Below are 9655 nucleotides of genomic sequence, written 5' to 3'. Positions count from 1 at the left end.
ATGTACACATTTTCATGCTTCTTATACTTTGAGCCATTTGTGGGGGGGGGGAATAATACAAAAAGTGCACTAATGATGTCCTTTGTTTCTGGAACCCTCAGTATTTGGAAACCCAAATTTGGTGTATCAGTTCACATATTTGAAACAACTATATTTCCTTTCTGTCCTTATTAGGGAAGCCATTACAGGAAGATTAATAAGGAAATACATTCTCCATGAAAAGGTTTTAGAGAAGGGACTGAAGTACCATTTAGTGTAGATCTTGGCAGCTGTACATTGAGGGGTGGTGGAGGATTACTTTGCATTAAATTGAAGCTATTTGTCATTCATCTATCTTCACTTAGACCCTTTGTGAAGCTGTGATCTCCTGTAGTTTATTGTTCTATTAAGAAAACCTTTGCCATTTGCCTTCCAATCTTTAAACAAGTAGCAACTGCTTACATACATTAAAAACCTGTATACTTATCTACCCTCAGAGCAAAATGATCATTTGAGTATATTAAAATAAACAAGTAGGTACTTGTTTGACATAACCACCCTGGAGCCATGCTGGAAACTAATACATGATATCATGAGCCGTTTATTTTTCATACCTCTCTCTTCTCACTATTGTATATTCCATTTATGGCACTTGATATTAAATTGCACAAAGTATTAAAAACAGCGCTCTGCAGCCCACAGGCCTCTTCCGCCATATGGTGGATGGTGGAAACAGCCTACATGTGGTATTAATTTCCAGTACATTTCAGTTGCTGATTCGTGGTTACTGTCATCCATTCAAGATAACAAACACAAAATTATGGAAAGGAATGTGGTATAGAAAAGTAGTTTGGGTTTGCACTGAACATGTCTTTCCTATCTTGAACTGAAATTCAGCACACAAAAATCCCTTTCATGTCAGGAGGGGAGAGTGGTTATGATCCTATCACCTAGGATCTGCTAATAGCAAATGTCAGGGCCAAGCAATTCATTTGCTCTGACAGCCTTGTTCAGTAGAGTTTGAAGCTCTTTTCTACAGTAAAATGCACTCTGAAATACAAAAAGCATGCAAAATTACATACATACATACATACATACATACATACATACACACACACACACACACACACACACTCTTCTAACAAAGAGGATAGGAAGATCATCCTTGAAAAGGGAATAATCTTGAAGATAAAATTGACAGAGATCTCAAAAAGAATAATAAAAAAGTCTCTCTCTCTCTCTCTCTCTCTCTCTCTCTCTCTCTCTCTCTGTGTGTGTGTGTGTGTGTGTGTGTTACTATTCATATAATATCGTTTCCTTCTGACAATGGAATTGGGTTAAAATTTAAATTAAACAAAGATGAACTCAGGCCTCGCATGGAAGGAATGGATGTTTGTTATAGAATACTAGGTTTTTGTTGTTAAGTAATGCATTTATCACTAATATAAAAGAAACTCCATTCCTTTTATTTTCCTTAAGGAACAAGCCACATATAGCTCACCAACTGTATACCAAGATTCTTTCTTTGAGTTTTCCCCCCACATTTTCTTGCAATCAACAGCAATCATATTAGTAGTATCCTTCTATTTTATATTTTGCATAGTACTATCATTTAGTATTTCTTCTGACCATCCTAGGAAATAAAGAAAACCCAACTTGTATTTACCGCAAATAGAAAAAGCAATGCCATGTATTTTGAGACAGAGTTCTGCAGATGTCCTTTTCCTGCAGGGAGGGAGGATTGAAAGTGCTACTAAAATTGTGTACTTATTAAATTTTGGACTTATAGTCTTCCTATAAATTTTGTTTCAGTTATTTCCAAAACTATACACTGGAGGGATGGATGATTTCTTTTTAAAAAAACTTTATTTTATTTTTAATTCATGCTTTTGTTTGTGTTAATATTATCACAGGTTTCCAGGAGTCACCTGTTGCTAGGAATAAGGGTTATTAATCTAATAAAAAGCCATTTTTTAAAAAAAAAACTATCTCTAAAAAGAGAGCAACAGGTATAAATAGTGACATTTGTCACCATCCCCTCCTTTTCTAAAAGACCCAATGCTCTTCTGTCTTTCTCTATTGTTCTGATGGGACAATTTTGCTCTTCATGTTCTGTGGCTGTGATTACTGTTTTCTAGACAGGAGCATGGAGGTGAGATTAATTGCTGCTTCCTTCTGAGAGCTTTGATGGAATGAGATACTCTGTTGTTGGCTAGTTTCTCCTTCCCATCTCTATCCCCTTTAGGCAGGGAGTGGGAGAATAAACAAAGAGCTCTCTCAGCAAGCTAAATTGTGATTAGGCAGTAGTAGCCTGAGTGAGTGAAACAATTCTTTTTAAGTCAAAGGAGTGGTTTCCTGGCACCCCTAATAAATATTTAATTTCATCCTTGTGCAGACATATTTTGCAAAGTCTCAAATGGTCTGAGATGAAATCTTGGCCAAACTCCTTTAAATCTCTGTATCCAGTTCTTACGCATTTATGCCAGGAACATAAATTACCCTCCCTTTTCTAGACTTGCAAAATGCATAACACATAACAGTTGCTGGTCTGTTCCTATCTCCAAACATAACAACCTGGCAGCACTGCAGATTCTTCCTCAGTTATCTTGAGTGTTCACCATGACTCACTTTACCTCTTATTTCTGTTTAGAAAATGCTCACAATCATTTGCTCAGCTTCCCAGATTGAAACGATAAATATGAAATTATACTGCTGGCTTCCTGGATGGCACGGTAACATCTCCTACCAAAGTCATGCATGGCCTTGATGGCATTTATAAAAGAAGCCCTTATTTAACCTAGGAGATTTTCACAGTCTGTGTTTTTACCTTATACCTTATAATATATTGTATGTCAAAATCAGAATTTTAAAAAGGTACAAAACTGCAAAAATACAAATGCACAATAGGTTGTAATTTAAAACCATAGAACTTAAAAACTGTATTACAAAGAGAAAATAGCAATTTATTATTGTTATATATAAGCAACACAAATCCATTTTGGTTTTTTTACATTACTCTTATTACACTGCTGGCTACCATGTTTCTCTCAAAATAAGGCCGAAAAAATGGCTAGGTTGTCCCCTGAAAAAATGGCTAGGTTGTCTTTTCAGGGGTGACTTAATTTCCCCCACTTGCATCCTCGGGCGGGCAGGCGGCAACAGCCTGGATGTTGACCTTGGCGTTGGTGGGGCACTTCATATCGGGAGACCTTCCGCCACCATTGCTTTCCCTTCTCCCTGTGCTTCCGCAGCGTTTAGAGCAATGCCAGGGCGTTTGGTGCAGTCATGCGGCATTTGGCGCAGCCACGCAGCATTTGGTGCAGCCACGCGGGGCCGGCCAGGGCTCCTCCCTGCAACCAGAGCCCGGCGGAGACACTCGGCTTCAGGCGCTCCTGTCGCCGCCTTCCCGGGCATCGTTCGAAGGCAAAGCCCATTCTTTTAAAAATGACACCCTACTACGACAAAGCCTCCCCTGCCCGAGAGGGCAGCCCAACCCCACATGGGGAGGTGAATCTCCCGAGGCCACAGCACAGGATTTGTCCACCCCAGGAGAAGTGCCCAGCTGCCATCCCTGCCTGGCACCGGGAAGAGAGCGAAGAGCTTCACCTGGGGTGCCCAGCGCAGCTGACAGGCGGGCCCTCCTGCCCGGCGGCAGAGCTCTCACCAAGGCAGCAAGCACCTCCCTGCTGGGCCCTCCCCTCATCTCGCCAGGGCCGCACTGGAGCTGGGCAGGCTGGGCTGAGCCGGGAAAGCAAGCCACGGGTGCGCGCCCGCCTGCCAAGCGAAAGAGCTGGCCCGGCCCGAGCTTGGCTTCCTTCCCAAGTCCCTCCAGCCTGACCCCAAAGGGGCCACTGGGAGAGGCCACCCAAGATAGTGATAGCGCCCACCAATCCGTGGACAGGGAGGCAAGACGACGGCCCACGCCGCGTCCTCCTCCGAGCTGAGCCCCACCGAGTGAGTGCCTCTTCCCGATGCCCATGCTGCTGCAGCGTTTGGAGCTGCTGGCGCATTTGGAGATGCATGGGGATGGGGACGGGCTGGGCAAGGGGTGGAAAGGACAGGCAGCTTCGGGCTCTCTCCTCCGGACCCGCCAGCCAGGAAGCAGTGCTGCCGTTACCTTGCCTCCCTGTCTGTGGATGGGTGGGCACTATCACTGCCTCGAGCAGCCTCTCTCGGTGGCCCCTTTGGGTTTGGGCTGGAGGACTTGGGAAATCAAGCTCAGGTCAGCCCAGCTCTTTTGCTTGGCAGGTGGGTGCGCACCCGTGGCTCGCTTTCCGGCTCTGCTCAGCCCACCCGGCTCTGGCATGGCCCTGGTGGGATGAGCGGAGGGCCCGGCAGGAAGGCGCTCACTGCCTTGGCAAGAGCTCCACCACCGGGCAGGAGGGCCTGCCTGTCTGCTGCGTTGGGCGCCCCAGGCAAAGCTCTTCATGCTCTGCCCAGCACCAGGCAGGGATGGCGGCTGGGCGCTTCTCCTGGGGTGGGCCGATCCTGTGCTGCGGCCCTGGGAGATTCACCTCCCCATGTGGGGTTGGGCTGCCCTCTCGGGCAAGGGAGGTTTTTTTTTTTTTTTTAAAACAAGTTTTATTAATTTTTAAAACACACAAATTATCATTATTCATTACATGTTTAAACCTTTTTCCCTTGTAAATTTAACAAGTCAGATAAATTATGATTCTGTTTTAAACCATTTCCATATAATATACCAAAACCTCTTATTCAATTTCTCTTTACTTCTCTTTACTCTTATTCAATATCATTATTATTATTTCATCTGTTTCTTTCTGACTTAGTTACCATTATTCTCATTCTATATTTCTACAAGTTTTTACCAATTCTCCCCCAAAAAGACATATACACACAACACACAAAACATAAAAAAAAATATCTTTTTGGAAAGTAACTTGGACCCAGGTGTCTCTCTCTTCATGGACTTCAATTATATTCATGCTCATCTTACATATCATTACTTATTTTATTTACCATTCTAAGCCTTCTATATTAACTTCTCCACATATTTCACACTTCTTAATTCTACCTTAATTAATCATCTTAGTTTAAATCATTATATTTGTATCTTTTGTCCATTTTTATCATCCCTTTGTCTCATCCCTTATGAAAAAAAAAAAAAAATCAGTTTCTCCTGAAATCATTAATCAGAGTATGATGCCTTTCTATCTCCCCCTAAGTTAATCAAATTAATCTTTAAAATAATATCTAATACCCAATCAGATTTTGCTTGGTACATTCTATCTAACTAATACATCCAACACAATTAAGTGCATAATTAGAGAATAAATCCAAATATTAAAAAGAAATACTATAATAAAAATTTTATAATAACATCAATACCATAATTTTATTAAACTCTTTAATTAAAACAATATTCTAAACCTCTCCTATTATTAAGTTTTAAAACCAATCATTTTTAAACATTTTAACATTTTAATCTCTTATCAACTCTTAAACCATTGCAATACTACCATCTCATCTTATGTACCTTGCAAAATCTTTTTAAAAAAAAAATTATACTTTATCCATTATCCATAAAAATTCCTTTTTCCATTTAATTTCAAAACGTTGTAGCTTTTCTCCACCTTTTCCCTTTCTTTCTTTTCCCAACAAACCTTTCTACCCCCTTCTTCTAGCCTCTGCCTTACCGGCTTCCCTTCTCTGTCGTATTTCTTTTCCCCTTTGTTTACAATCATCATATTGGTTTTGCACTTTATTTTTCCCTTTCTTAAATGTTTTTTAGATCTTAAGTCCTTAAATCCTTTAGTTTTCTTCTTTTCTCTTCTTTTTCTTTTCTTTCTCTCTTCCTTTTTTCTGGATCAAATTCTGAGATTCATTAAAGATGGCTCCTTCCTTTCTTTCTTGTTCCTCTGCTGTCTTCATCTGTTGTAATTTTTGTTGATAATTAGTAAGCGCCATTTCTAAGAAAAGAAAAGCTTCTTCCACACCATTTCTTAGTTCCTCAACAGAAAGAGCCATTATAAATCTTTTCTTTTCTTTTCTCCTTCTTCTTCTTACAACAACCAGAATATTCAAAAAAAATAAAAAAGATAAAACAGTCCCAAAGTTATCAATCAGTCCAAACTAAGGCAGAGTTCTCACTTTCTCCTTCTGGGGTGATATCAATCAAAGAGAAAGAAAGTCCAAATCTGTTTAAAGTCTTGTTACAATATATTCTAGTCTTCAAATCCTTAAGGCATCTGCTCCAACAAATCTTAGCATACAAATATTTTCTTTTAATCCTCTCTCTTCCCACTCATCGCTTAAAACCAATTTCCACCTAAAAAATAGGTTTCTTAATATCCAGTTATTTATTCCGTAGGAAAAGAGGGAAAGCTATCCTTTCAGCACCTTCAAGCAGCCGCTTTTTCCTCTTCTGGCAGGTATTATTCAGAAAGTCATACTTTTCAGGAATTTTATTAAATATGTCTTAGAGTCCTAGGAGCCAAGAAAAACTTTCTCCTCTCAATCACTTTCTCCACTTCCTCCTGCGATTCTTACCCGCTGCCAGCTTCTTTGTGGCATGCCATTACAGACCGCCGCTACACCGTCCTGGGAAAAGGGGGTTCTGCCGGCCAGGGAGGGGGTCTGCAGCACCCCAAACCCTTCTCCGGATCCCCCTACCTTCAGCTGCCCCTGCAGGGCAGCCTAGCTCCGCCCGGCTGGGTCGGAGCCCCAAAAACGGCTAGCGCAGGCAGGGGATCGCGCAGCTCGCAAATCCCTGCCGCTCATGGCGAAGCCGACAAACCGGAAGTTCGGGGCAAGGGAGGTTTTGTCGTAGTAGGGCATTGTTTTTAAAATGCCCAGGAAGGTGGCGACAGGAGCGCCTGAAGCTGAATGTCTCCACCAGGCTCCAGTTGCAGGGAGGAGCCCTGGCTGGCCATGCGTGGCTGCACCAAACACCGTGTGGCTGTGCCAAATGCTGTGGCGTTGCTCTAAACACTGTGGGAGCACGGGGAGAAGGGAAAGCAACAGTGGCGGAAGGTCTCCTGATACGAAGTGCCCCACCAATGCCGAGGTCAACGCAGGCAGCACCATATCCAGGTATGCAACAAAAGTACTTCCTAACAGCAACCCCCCTACCATTCCCCCCATTTCTCATGTTTAATATAGGCCTTAATTTGGGGGGAGGGGCTTAATTTCATTTTACGCCTATAAAACATGCTGGGACTTCCTATTGGGGGAGGCTGTATTGTTGGAGAAACATAGTATTATCTTCGCACAAAGTTAATGATATATTTCAAGGGGGGAAAAAGGAAAAGGAAAATTTTTTTAAAAAAATGATCCAATTCAGAAACGGAACTTCTCAAAGTAGGTGAAATATAAGGAAAGGAAGGACTCTGGACTAGGATAGTTATGGCGGAGAAAAACAACTCATTCAGGCAAATAAGTGGTTATTTTGTTTTCATTGGAGACTTCTCTCTCTCTCTCTCTCTCTCTCTCTCTCTCTCTCTCTCTGTCTCTGTCTCTGTCTCTGTCTCTGTCTCTCTGTCTCTCTGTCTCTCTGTCTCTCTGTCTCTCTGTCTCTCTCTCTTCTGTTTGTGTGTGTTGGCCTGAAAGGTGATGAGGCAGATAAAAGATATATCTGGGATCTGTCTAATCCAAAGGATCTTAAAGGGTCACAGATCTTAAAGAGTCACAAAGGATCTTAAAGGGTCACATCACCCTGAGCTCAAGAAGGATAAGAGAAATAAATAGGACATGTACAAGATTTATTTGATCACAATACCATTATTGTAATGGGCTTTCCCTAAAGAAGTTTAGTAATCTTTGTTAGCCATCTTGAAATATCATTTTAAAGACAGTTGTAAAATAATATTGTTTTTTAGTTAACAAAATTTGTGGAGCTGCTCAATTCAACTTTCTCTAAATGGTAACAATAGAAAAAAAATCTAGTTAAAATCCTGAATAAGATGGCATGAACTGATAAAAGCGATAAAGCCAAAAAGAACAAAGCCTATTAATGCATGACAACTAAATAAAAGCACACTTCATCCAATTAACTTGGGAAAAAACAAGGTCTCCAAGGCTTGCTAAAAGAATGGCAAGTTGAAAGCAACACAAAATTCTGTTAAACAGTGCCTACTTCCTGGAACCTGTTAGATGACTGATTTCAAAGTTGGGACCCAAAGGACCTCCGCTCTGTGGAATCTTGTAGAGTGGGCAGAAACAAGGGAAAACTAGAATAGAATAGAAGAAGTAGAAGAAGTAGAATAGAATAGAATAGAATAGAATAGAATAGAATAGAATAGAATAGAATAGAATAGAATAGAATAGAATAGAATAGAATAGAATAGAATAGAATATTTTTTATTGGCCAAGTGTGATTAGACATGCAAGGAATTTGTCTCTGGTGCACAAACTCTCACGTATATGCAGAAAAAAAAGTAGTAATAATCATAATAGAAAAAGATGATGATGATGATGATGATGATGATGATGATGATGATGATGATGATACCAATACAGATATAATCAGTCACTGACCAATAAAGTTTGAATTTTCAGCACTGACATCAGCATGGAGTTTGGCCTGGACAAACGCACCACAGTGGCACTGAAGTTAGGGAAGATTGTAGAAAGTGATGGAATTGAAATGCCCAATGGGCAAACCATCAAGTTCCACCAACCCAAAGCCTACAAATACCTGGGCATACTGCAGCTGGACAATATCAAGCATGGGCAAGTGAAAAATGTGGTCAGCAAAGAATACACACAAAGAGTCAGAAAACTTCTAAAAGGTAACACCATCAAGGCTATAAATACCTGGGCCATACCCATCATCGGATATGCTGCTGGGATCGTAAATTGGACACAGGCAGAGCTAGACAGCCTCGATAGGAAAATGAGAAAACTGATGACCATATACAATGCACTGCCCCCACGTAGTGATGTGGACAGGCTATATTTGCCCAGAAAAGCAGGTGGCAGAGGACTTTTGCAAGTGAAGCAGACAGTAGAAGAAGATAAGCATGCTGTGGCAGATTACGTGAAAGACAGTGTTGAACCAGCGTTGATGGATGTCAACAAGAAGAAACTGCTCAAAGTGCAACAAACCAAGGATCAATATAGGAAAACCACAATGTAAACTCAGGCTGACAGCTGGTATAACAAAGCACTGCATGGACAGTTCCTTGAAAAGATTCAAGGAAAAGTAGATAAGGAAAGGACCTGGTTATGGCTGACCAACGGAACAATGAAGAAAGAGACAGAAGGCCTGATTCTTGCAGCCCAAGAACAAGCCATCAGAACAAATGCAATCAAAGCCAGAATAGAAAAATCTGCTGATGACCCCAAATGCAGACTCTGCAAAGAAGCGGATGAAACCATTGATCAAATACTGAGCTGTTGTAAGACAATCACTCAGACTGACTACAAACAATGTCACAACACAGTTGCTCAGATGATCCACTGGAACTTGTGTCACAACTACCATCTGCCTGTAGCAAAGGACTGGTGGGATCATAAGCCTGAAAAAGTGGTTGAAAATGAGCATGCAAAACTACTGTGGGACTTCTGATAACAGACTGATAAAGTTTTGGAACACAACACCCCGGATATCATGATTGTGGAGAAGAAAAAAGTGTGGATTGTCAACATTGGGTGACAATAATCAAGCATGGAACTTGCAGTGGTACTTCGGCAGACCTAGGCAAGCACTGAATCT

The 9655-nt window shown here is 41.3% G+C and overlaps 1 pseudogene; it reads left to right on the top strand.

The window, feature by feature from the left end:
- Positions 1–695: 695 nt before the first annotated feature.
- On the top strand, positions 696–9595 carry LOC148133448 (uncharacterized; annotated as a pseudogene).
- The last annotated feature ends 60 nt before the right edge of the window (positions 9596–9655 follow it).

This window comes from Notechis scutatus, chromosome 1, assembly GCF_049901735.1.
Source record: "Notechis scutatus isolate UNSWTSFEM ecotype Mainland chromosome 1, rNotScu1.2, whole genome shotgun sequence".
Taxonomy (NCBI): Eukaryota; Metazoa; Chordata; class Lepidosauria; order Squamata; family Elapidae; genus Notechis; species Notechis scutatus.
This window is presented reverse-complemented; position numbering and strand designations above follow the sequence as displayed.